This window comes from Gopherus evgoodei, chromosome 1 (assembly GCF_007399415.2).
Source record: "Gopherus evgoodei ecotype Sinaloan lineage chromosome 1, rGopEvg1_v1.p, whole genome shotgun sequence".
Classification (NCBI taxonomy): Eukaryota; Metazoa; Chordata; order Testudines; family Testudinidae; genus Gopherus; species Gopherus evgoodei.
Window position 1 is genome coordinate 85,938,990 of NC_044322.1, and position 11,730 is coordinate 85,950,719.

An 11,730-nucleotide genomic window follows, 5' to 3' on the forward strand; every position below is an offset into this window, starting at 1 on the left:
TCCAAGGCTACAAGATCCTTCCTGTAGGCATCGCTATGGTTCCTTTCCCAGGGAGCAAATAAACCCCAACTACCTCTCTCCTGCATGTCCTCTCCCTGTTGTCCTGCACTCATAGGAACCCATCCAGTTTGGCTCTTTCTAGCCGGGTCTAATCCTTAATTACATGTCTTCCCTCCAGGTATAACAGAATGAGTTGTTGTGACTTACTGACTCTTAATTTTATCATTGCAAGTTAAGGATATACCCCATAGGGATGGCATACATAATGCCCTGCTCCTAGCCGTGAGTATGGGGTGTCATGTGGCTGCCCCACCCAATGAGAAGTCCTTGGAAAGAACTGTGGCTCAGTCTTAATGCCTACTGGGGTGGTAGAATGGTGAGTGGATAACCCTTGTTTTCTCCCCTATACCTGAGCCAAGACAGAGAGATCTCAGATGTAGGATTGGGGATGGTCTTATTTTGTCATGCTGCCCTGTGTAGACACATTAGAGTCAGGCATGACCTGGTCCTAAACAAGTAAATAATTAACAAAGAAGAAGAATAATTGATTGTAAATATTCACTTTACATTTATTTTTGCTATATTCATAGACCAAAATACATTAAAAAATAATGTACAGAGAATATTTCCAGGAAAGTGGAAACACTTTCGAAGATTGATTGAGTAGTATGGAAATTGCTCTAATGTTGCTTCCTAGCAAATAACAATTATTAATATCCTCTCCCCACCCAATCCCAAGTGAAGGCAAATAGAATGCATGCAAATAATTACGCAGGAATAAATCTGACCTCTAGATCACACACAAATTGACATTCATTAATATAACTAGTTCTAAGTTATATAGTGATTCACTTTGATCATTACACCAGTCCTGTATCAATGCAGATACTAGACATTGCTAGCATGATATTAAGGGTATAACTTAAGAGACAGAATTCTTGGGGTCCAATCTGAGACTGTGAAATGAAATCCCCCAGGAGCTAAAGGACACCTCACCACCTTCCATCCGAATGCAAGCAAATTTTTTTTGATCTGCCATCTCTAATATAAAGCCAGAATTGGGCATGATCCACAAACTCAGCAGTCAAAAGATAGTCACTTCAAACAGCATCCTGAACCACAGCCAAAGCCATCCATGAATATTGGATGATGACATCCTCTCACACTGGGTGGAACATTATCATAATGTCCTGAACCACCTTCCAGCTTCTGCTTGCTCAGAGCTGGATGATCTGGCCGCAACTGCAGTTCCAGACCCAGATACTTGGACTGATGCACCAGCATTGGATGAAGTGAAGAGTGCCATCTGTAAACTGAAAAACGGATGTTAAGACAGCACTGATGGCAACCCGATAGAGCTGCTGAAATGTGCTATTGATCCTATAGTGAAATCACTTCTGGCCATCTTTCATCTGGTGTGAAGAACTGGAACTTTACCAAATGCTTGGAAGGACGGTATTGTGATCTCATTTTATAAAGGCAAAGGAACTCACAGTGAATGTAAAAGCTACAGGCTGATCACCTTGCTGTCTGATCTGCTGGCATGTTGGAGCCCCTGCTACATTGGAAGCATCACCCCCAACAGTCAGGCTTTACGAGGAACAGGTCCACATTAGATGCTATTATGGCCCTCCACTTGTCAGAGATACACTGTGAGATCAGGGAGCCCCTGCACATAGCATACATCAATCTTAATGTTACCTGGGGTTCTTTCAACCCAAAGCTCTTGGTAACTTTTACTCTGTGCAAGGAGGTGTCAGGAAATAAATCAGGGGAGACACGGCCGGCCGACTGATAGATAACTGGCACAAACAGGACAACACAAGAGTGCTTTCACTTAAAGCTAAACTTTACTAGTCTCAAGCACTTACACATGTCCACACAGGGCCAGCGCTATCATTTAGACAGCCTAGGCAATCGCCTAGGGTGCCAGAATAATTGGTGGGCACCGTTTTGCCGGAGGGGGCGGCAGGCGGCTCCAGTGGAGCTGCTGCAGTGGTGCCTGCGGAGGGTCTGCTGTTCCGCGGCTCCGGTGGAGCTGCTGCAGTTGTGCCTGCAGATGGTCGGCTCCTCACGTGGCTCCAAGGGAAAAATCGCAGGCATGCCTGCGGCAACTCCACTGGAGCTGCAGAGCACCAGACCCTCTGCAGGCCCCACTGCGGCAGCTCCATCAGAGCCACGGGACCAGCGCGCGGGGCGGCAAAATTGCCGTGTGCCTAGGGCGCTCAAACCCTTAGTGCCGGTCCTGTGTCCACAACACGATTAGTAAAACACCTCCAACTCTTGATAATTACTAACGCTGACTGTGGCTCTCGAGTGGCACAGTGGCAGCCCATTTGCCAGTGGGGAACACTAGATGCATCCAGAGGGAGAGACCAGTTCCAAAGAGTTCCCAAATGAGTCCCGCTATCTCAAACATTTTTCCCTTTTTTATACATTAGTAATAAAATGTCATATCCCTTAAAGAAACTTTGTTAAGTAAGCAATTTCAATGATCAAGCAAGAAGTTCCTTCCAATTATTGATTAGCCAGGTGTGGGTTTTTCCAGAGTCTGCAGCCTTGAGACCCCAACAGAGATTCCTGAGGGTACAAGTTGCTCTTTCACAATGCCTGTATCCACAACTTCAACACAATTCTTATCAGGAAGGACGCAGGGTCAAGCTGCCCTTTCTGAGGCACCGAAAACCCCCTCCCCTCCTGCCTTGGTCAAGCTGAGATTGCTGAATGGCCAATTTAGAGCTTGCTGTCTAGGTTGCCTTTAACAATAAGCCATAGTGATTTCAAGCACTTTATTGGTTTGCCAAAGTCTCCCCGTACATTAAGGCTGCATTTGATTCAGCTGACCGTGTCATGCTATGGAAGGCCTAAAGGGTATAGGCATCCTTACCACTCCACTGGACTTGATTAGAAAGCTGCATAATGGAACCATTGCCTGTGTACGTCTGCAGAATCACAGGTCAGCACCTTTTAAATCAGTATCTGGTGTCAGACAGGGCTGCATCTTGGCCCCTGAACTGTTTTGTCGGGCAATATATTTCATAATGCTATATTTATTCAGTTCCATAGACATTAAGATTGGTGATTTCTAGCTCTTGGACCTTGATGACACCAATGACATTGTTCTTCTAGTACAGAGCCCCAACAGCTTTCATGAGGCACTCCAGCAAATAGAAATGGAGTCAGCTAAGATTAGCCTCCATGTTTTGTGGTCAAAGAAAAAGCTGTAAAATCTAGGATGAGGTCCACCCACAACTCCAACCTCTTTGAATAATGAAACTGTTAAAACAGTTTCCAGCTTTTGCTATTTGGGTTCTATACTCAGCAGTTCCTCCAACTCTCATATGGAGGTTCTCTGTTGGATTGGCATTGCAGCATCTTCCAAGGGCCATCTACAACGAATATGGAACCAACATAACCTCAGCATGACAACCAGGTTCAGGATCTATTTGAGCTGTATCCTTCCCATACTGTTGCATGCCTGTGAAATATGGGCACTATACTGCTCAGACTGGGCAAAGTTGGAGACTTTTGAATAAAGTAGAATGACTTAATCTGTAATACAGATGTTTATGGTCACAGACTACTGAAGCCACTGTCCACAGATGGCGCCATACGCTTTTCGGACATGTTGCTAGAATGCCACCAGAAATTCCAGGAAAGGCGGTAACATCCAGGATAAAATCATACCAACTGAGGGGTGGAGGTAGCCCAGAGGCAGACCCTCTATTATAGCATTTCTCAAACTGGGGTTTGCAAACCCCTGGGGATCCATGAGAGTATTCCAGGGGATCTGTGAGTTATGTCCGGAGCTGTTGGCCCCACTGATCAGCTCCTCCTTCTTCCTCGCAGTGCCTCCTGGATATCACAGAACAACTCTTCCCACTCCCGCGCAGTGTCTCCTGCACTCTGCGGAACAGGTGTTCAGCGGCATGCAGGAGGCACTGGGCAGAAGGGGGAGAAGTGGAGGCAGGGCATGCTTGGGGAAGTGGACAGAAAGAGCCTGGGAAGAGGAGGGGCAAGGGTGGGATAGGAAAAGGTGGGGCAGGAGAATAGCCACGAGTGGGCCTGGGTGGGCTGTGGCCAACCCACTTAGCATCCAGACCCATCCCCAACCCTGGATCTGTCCTGGCCCCAGTGATCGATGTGCCTGCCTGGTGCTTCTTCTGGGGCCAGATGCGTGGAACAGGGCAGATCCCTGTGACCCACTGGAGCACCAGGAAAGTGGCCGGAGTAGCCCCCACTTCCTGACCCCATTCCTATAATGGAGCATTGAGAGGCAGGAGGAGCGGGGCAAGCCCTCATTCCTGACCTCACTCCCAGGATGGATTGCCAATGGAGTGGGTGGAGTGGAGCAAGCCCCCATGCTCCCACCCCGCTCCCCGGGAGAAGTGCCAGGCAGGCAGAGTGGATGAAGCTATGGGAGTGCCCATTTTTCAGGGGCCCCACCACTGGGAGTAGGGCGAGTGGGTGGGTGACTATCAGTAGTAAAGGAGATCTTCAAAAAAGGTAGGTCCACTGCCTGGGGGAGCTGGGCCCAGCATGGGGCAGTGGGACCTGGAAGGGAGCTGGAAACCATGCACACTGGAGAGCAGCGTCTCCTCACAGAGCTGGGTGTGCTCTCAGGGTCCTCTGGCGCCCCTGCTCGAAGGGTGCATCCATCACCCCCCACAAAACCAGGTGCAGGGTGTGTGGGGAGGTGGGCCCCCCATTTTTCCTGCCCTCCCAGCCCCCCTGTAATTGCCCGCCTACCCAAATTCGTGGCCCACTAAATTTCCTATGCAGCTATGCCACTGGGATTGGGACTTGGGGAACGAGTGGATTTGGGGCTGGGCCTGAGGCTGAGCAGGGGCTTGGGGGTCCACAAAAAATTTTAAATCAAAATGAGGATCCTTGGCTTGCTAAAGTTTGAGAACCACTACTCTATTACATGGGTTCATCAAGTCTGTTCCTATGTTGGACTCCCAGACCTTCAAGCCCTTGAGGCTGTGCAGGAATTGTCCAAATGGTGAATGATTGCTATGGCCAACTGTTCGGCTAAGCATTGAGGAAAAACAGGTATATTAAAAAAGATAATAATATAAAGAACTACCAAAAGAAGACACTTCTACATATTTCTCACTCTGGGGAGAGGATGAGAAAACCAACAATAGGTTAATTACTCACATCACTTAATTGCATTCAGATACAATGGTGAAGAGCACATTATAAGAACCTATATGGAATAGAAATATTTGCAGTAGACAGAACTATCTTTTCATATTTTTTATATTATTATTTTAATTGCATGATATGAATCAAAGCCAGAAAGAAACTCATTTGTGCAAAACAAATCTAGATAAATGAAAGTTGAAACTGATGGAGAACCTGGATGGGAAAGACACTAAAACTTCCTAGGAGTTAAGGATAGCTGATTAGAAATTAAAGAATGCTTTAGAAAACCTTTTGGATAACTAAAAGAAAATGAAGCAAAGGAGTGCTTGAGATTTCTGCTCTTTCATCCTCTGGAAATTCACTTACAATCAACACAATATTCCGCTCTTCCCATATAGCTCACCTCAAATGGAAAATGCTGGATGCCAGGGCCAAATTCTATCAATACCTATGTGAACGTTTACTCTCTCTCAAGAAAGGCAATATAATGCCAAATAAGCCTTGTCTGAAGTTGCTTCCATTTGTAGATGTATTTTGTCATGTTTGCTTAAAATGAGTCTCTAGGTCAGGGGTTGGCAACCTTTGGCACATGACTCGCCAGAGTAAGCACCCTGGCGGGCTGGGCCAATTTATTTACCTGCCACGTCAGCAGGTTCAGCGGACCGCAGCTCTAACTGGCTGCGGTTCCCCGTCCCAGGCCAATGGGGGTGGCGAGAAGTGCTGCAGCCAGCACATTCCTCACCCGTGGCACTTCCCGCCGCCCCCATTGGCCTGGGACGGCGAACCACGGCCAGGGGAAGCCATGGTCTGCTGAACCTGCCGAGACGGCAGGTAAACAAACTGGCCCGGCCCACCAGGGTGCTTACCCTGGCGAGCCGCATGCCAGAGGTTGCCAACCCCTACTCTAGGTGCATGTAGCAGAAAGGCATGATGGTGGGATTGCATGATAGACAGAAAGGGAACATTTCACTGATCCCTATCCATTTGTTTTGGGAAACAATGCAACTACACTGTCAACTTCACTTGGAATAAGTCAGCCAGATTACAGTACAAAGATACTTGGCACTATTTGTAGGCTTGCATGTGAATTTGCCTGGTGCTATTCTGGAGATGAATTGTGATTCAGCTTGCGCTGTACACATTAAGATCAATTGGGCCTACATGTGCTTAAGCAAAGTGAATTGCAGATCCCTGATCCTGTTCTGCCTGGCTGGGGTGTAAGTTAGAACTAATGAGGAATAGCTTTGATTTATACCACTGTACAGTGTCACTAAAGTAACTTAAGTCAATGGAGAATCAGCATAGCAGAGCTCAGCTATATCACCACCATTCTTGTCCTCACGCAACCCTTAACTTACTCCTGGAATGCCTTCTACACTAGAGGGGGGCAAGGGCACTATGCATAGGATTAGGTAAGATTGAACATAGTGGACCACAGAATCCAGTGCTGTGTTTTCTGAGCAGTACATGTAATTTGCATATGTCCAAGTCACAAACAAAGTTTCATTATGCCACTCCCAGTATAGTGCAGTAGAAACATCCAAATAGGCAATATCTGTCTCTTTAGACCACTGCCCTGTGTCTGAACACCATTATCCCAAGGATTTTCTGCCACATCCTATCCTTGCCTTTATGGGAGGTGAGCTGTTGTTAAATGCTTGATGACTGCATAGCACAACATGCATGGAACTAAATGAAACCCAGATTGAACACAAGCTGTGTGTTCCACAATATAATTAGGTGTGGTTTGCTTTCTCTAACCACAAAGCCAGCTCCATGGGGAGCTGCATTAGTGCAGGCTGAGGCTGGGTTTCCAAATGACTTGGTACAAATACAGGGCACAGAAAGAAAGTTTTTAATCTTCAACATATTTTCAAAGAATTTGGGAGATCTTCAAAAAGAATAAGAACTTTGATAGAAAATATATTGTGTAGGGTATTGTGGAAAAAAATGGTAGTATACATAAAACAGCTTTAGTTAATCTAAGGTTGTGACAGCTTGTTTGTCTTTGGCATTTTGGCTGAGTTTTACCGCCAGTGATTCTGGTGGGAAAGGTTTCCACCTGGACACAGCCATGGGAGGTGGCCCAATGTCTAAGACAGGGGTTGGCAACCTCTGGCACACGGCTCACCAGAGTAAGCACCCTGGTGGGCCGGGCCAGTTTGTTTACCTGCTGTGTTGGCAGGTTCGGCCGATCGTGGCTCCCACTGGCTGCAGTTCACCGTCCCAGGCCAATGGGGGCGTCAGGAAGCCGCGGCCAGTGCATCCCTCGCCCGTGGCACTTCCTGCCACCCCCATTGGCCTGGGACAGTGAACCACAGCCAGTGGGAGCCACGGTCCGCTGAATCTGCCGACGCAACAGGTAGACAAACTGGCCCAGCCCACCAGGGTGCTTACTGGTGAGTCGTGTGCCAGAGGTTGCCGACCCCTGGTCTAAGAGAACATTGTGAGCATTGGTCCTGCCTGATAAGAAAATGGGTACCCTGAAAGAGTAGTCTTGGGGCAGTTTAACAAAATTCTCCCCTTCAGAAAGTGGGAGTGGATGAAGCAACTCTGTTCCAAAGACCTCTACAATGCAGTAGCACTATCTCATAGTTATCTACACACCACTGTTCCCTTAGCAGACCCCAGAGGGTGGCCCAAACTCACCCCACTTGATGAATGCCACAGATGGGAAAAGGAATGAAGGTGGCATGAGAGGTCCCTGACAACTTGATCTTGGCAAGGCCAAAGCTGCAGATCAGTGGTGGTATTTGGGGGCCAGAACCCAGGCTGAAGAAGTGCAGCTGGCCTTAGTAGGAGCCTCTTCCTGAAAGTGACAGTGATTGTGGGAGACCAAGCAAGAATCCCTTGGCCAGGGCCGCTGAGAGCGGGTCTGGGCCCCAGTGAAAAAAAATTTCCGGGCCCCACAGCAAGGGCAGACTGGTTAAACAGGGCCAACGAAGCCAGGGAAGCCAGGCCCTTGGCCCCCTTCCTGAGGAGCCAGGCCCCTGTAATTTGTACTGGCTTCCCCCCCTTCTCATCAGCCCTGCCTTCGGTGACAAAGATTTGCTTCATATGTGGGCAACCAAGCCACTTACACTGAGACTGTACATACATAGACTATAACTATAGACAAAATTAGATGGTACACTTCCTCAGATGGCTTGAAAAATATTGGAGATTAAATCTGCTTAAGGTCTAAATCCTGTGCACTATAATATTAGAAACACAAGATTTATAACACTGAAAAATTAGAATCCCCATTTCCAACTGGGTAAAAGAATATTTCATTCTAGCCCTGCTGTGTCATTAGATACTCTACATTAAATTCACAACATTATTATGTAAAGAAAAGCTATCACACTTCATTTCCAAATGTTTCTAGACTGTGCAATTTATCATTTTCGTCTCCCTCAAAGACGTGTAGGTTCCTGGTAATGTAGGAATGCCTTTCATTACAGGTGGATGCATATGAAAATGCTAATAACAACAACAAAAAAAGATTTATGTGCATTGCATAAACAAAAAGCATGACCTTGAGTGGTAAAAATGATGGTCACTCATCTGGATGCTTTCAATGGATGTTCTTCAACTTTTTAGGCCACTTATAGCCAGATTCAAAGGGTGTTGCAATGTCTAATTTTAAGTGTCTTAAATATCACTGGTATCCAGAAAAGCCTGAGTTAGGCACTTAGGTTCCCTGTACAATGAATGGGGAGAGATAAGCACCCAAAACTGGCATCCACAAAAGGCAGCACGCTGAGTGGGGAGCTGCTTGTACTAACCAGTGAGAGATGCTAATGACAGGGGTGTGTCCGAAATCACACCTATCTCACAGAGTTAGACACGTAGGTCTGGGTTGTTGGGAAGTTCCTATCCCCCCTTGTGATCCACAACTGAGAACGCTCTCCTGGAATCAGATTCCTATGTCAATTTTTTACAAGGACCAGTGGACGATGTGGTGGTGCTGGTGCTGCCCATCTTATAGCTTTTGCCCAGTGATTAGATCACTCATTTGGGTTGTGGGAGACTCAGGTCCAATTGTCTCTTCTGCTTGATTGTGAGGGGAAAGGATCTGAACAGGGGTTTTTTACCTCTCAGCACTAATCACTGGGCTATAGAATAATCTGATACAACTATTACTCAGTCTCTCCTGTCGAAGCTGTTCCACTGTGGACATATAACTACAGAGCCATTGGAGCAGCGGGGCTGGACCCTGAATGTCCATGAGTGCCCTAACACAAGGCTGCAGAGTTGCTCTCATTCTCTCTATGGCCCAAGAAGTAGCATTTTGTGAATGCCAATACACCTAGATGTTAGATGTAGACACCTAAAATGGCAGTTAGGCATTTAAATTTCTTGTGACTCTGGCCTTTGGTTAAATGTCTAAAAATGCTTTTAGGAGCCTAACCCAAAGCACCTATTTTTGAAAATCTTCACATCCATGTTTATAGCATTGATTGCAGTGATTCTGAGAAGTTAGAACCACGTATCTTATTTCAATGGAATTTTTGTCAATCACTATCTGCTAAATCACTTGTTATTAAACTTAGGGAAGTATCCTATTGGTATTTGTCTGACCCAGAAGACAATGTCTGATTTATCACATTAATTAACTGAATGCAGGTAGGAATCACAGTTTATTTGTGACTGGGTTATCGTTTTTTTTTCTGTGGGCTAGGAAATTTGGTACTTTACTTCCTGTCATAAACAGATAGCTAAGGGTTAATGTCTCTTTCACCTGAAGCACCTGACCAGAGGACCAATCAGGAAACCAGATTTTTTCAACTCTGGGTGGAGGGAAGTTTGTGTCTAGGTCTTTGTTTTCTGGCTGCCTGCTTTCTCTGAGCTTTGGAGAAGTAGTTTCTACTTTCTAGTCTTCTGTTTCTAAGTGTAAGGACAAAGAGATTAGATAGTAAGTTATATGGTTTCTTTTCTTTGGTATTTGCATAAATATAAGTGCTGGAGTGCTTTGATTTGTATTCTTTTTTAATAAGGCTGTTTATTCAATATGCTTTTAAGCAATCGACCCTGTGTTGTGTTACCTTAATACACAGAGACCATTTGTATGTATTTTTTCTTTCTTTTTATATAAAGCTTTCTTTTAAGACCTGTTGGAGTTTTTCTTTACTTCAGGGAAATTGAGTCTGTACTCACCAGGGAATTGGTGGGAGGAAGAAATCAGGGGAAATCTGTGTGCGTTGGATTTGCTAGCCTGATTTTGCATTCCCTCTGGGGGAATAGGAAAGTGCTTTTTGTTTCCAGGACTGGGAACAGAGAGGGGGAGTCACTCTGTGTAGTTTTACAGAGCTTGTGTCTGTGTATCTCTCCAGGAGCACCTGGAGGGGGGAAGGGAAAAAGGATTATTTCCCTTTGTGTGAGACTCAAGGGATTTGGGTCTTGGGGTCCCCAGGGAAGGTTTTTCAGGGGGACCAGAGTGCCCCAAAACACTCTAATTTTTTGGGTGGTGGCAGCAAGTACCAGGTCCAAGCTGGTAACTAAGCTTGGAGGTTTTCATGCTAACCCCCATATTTTGGATGCTAAGGTCCAAATCTGGGACTAAGGTTATGATACTTCCAAAGAAAGCTCCGTTTTGAATTGAAATATATGATACTTGAAATTAGTTTTTAATCTAAATGATAAATTTAATACTGATAGGTAAGAGAACTATTTTCCATAATCTTTAATCCTGTAATCCTCCCTCCTGCATAAAAAGGGTCAGGAACTACATGCACTGTAATACAAGAAATAATTGATTTGTACAATGAAAGCTCATGAAATTTACTCCCTCCCTCAATGTTGGGGAAGATATACACAGCTTCCCTCCCACCATTCCTGCAATATGGGTTCCACAAACTGGCTTTAGAGAAAACAAAAACAAGTTTATTAACTACAAAAGATGGATGATAAGGGATAGCAAACAGATTAAAGCAGATTACTGAGCAAATAAAATAAATAGCAAAGTAAGATTAATAGAGTAAAGAACCTAGTTACAAGTAGTAATTCCTTACCCTATATGTTGTTTTAGGCAGATTGCAGAGTTTCTTGAAGGCAAGATGCTCTTGCTTGCAGCTTAAAATTGCAGATATTTCTTTCACAGGCCAGACGCTTTTCCAGCCTGGGCTCAGTCCTTCTCTCTCCTTTCTCTTTGTTTCTTGTTTCCAGTAGTCATTCTGAGCGGGGATTCAGTGAAGAATGAACCTTGATTATTTCTATCTCCTGTCTTAAATAGGTTTTACACATAGTGGGAATCCTTTGTTTTCCAGCATGGTTCCTCTCCTCTTGAGTGGAAAAATACTGGTATTCTATGATGGAGTCCAGTACTAGGTGACTTAATCACATGACCCTGTAGTGTCAAAGCAGCCATGAGCCAGAAGTTGTTTGTAGACTCCCAGGAAGGTGGGAGATTAGCATCTTCAAAGACCTATTGTTCTCTCTAATGGTTCATTGATTTATCCCCAGTTTACCACCTAGTCTAATTTCATTTTGTCTAGTGGGCATTCCCCAGATGCAAACACTATTGTAGTGCAGATTCATAGTCAATATTCCTAACTTTAGATACAAAAATGATACACGCATACATATAGGATAATCATA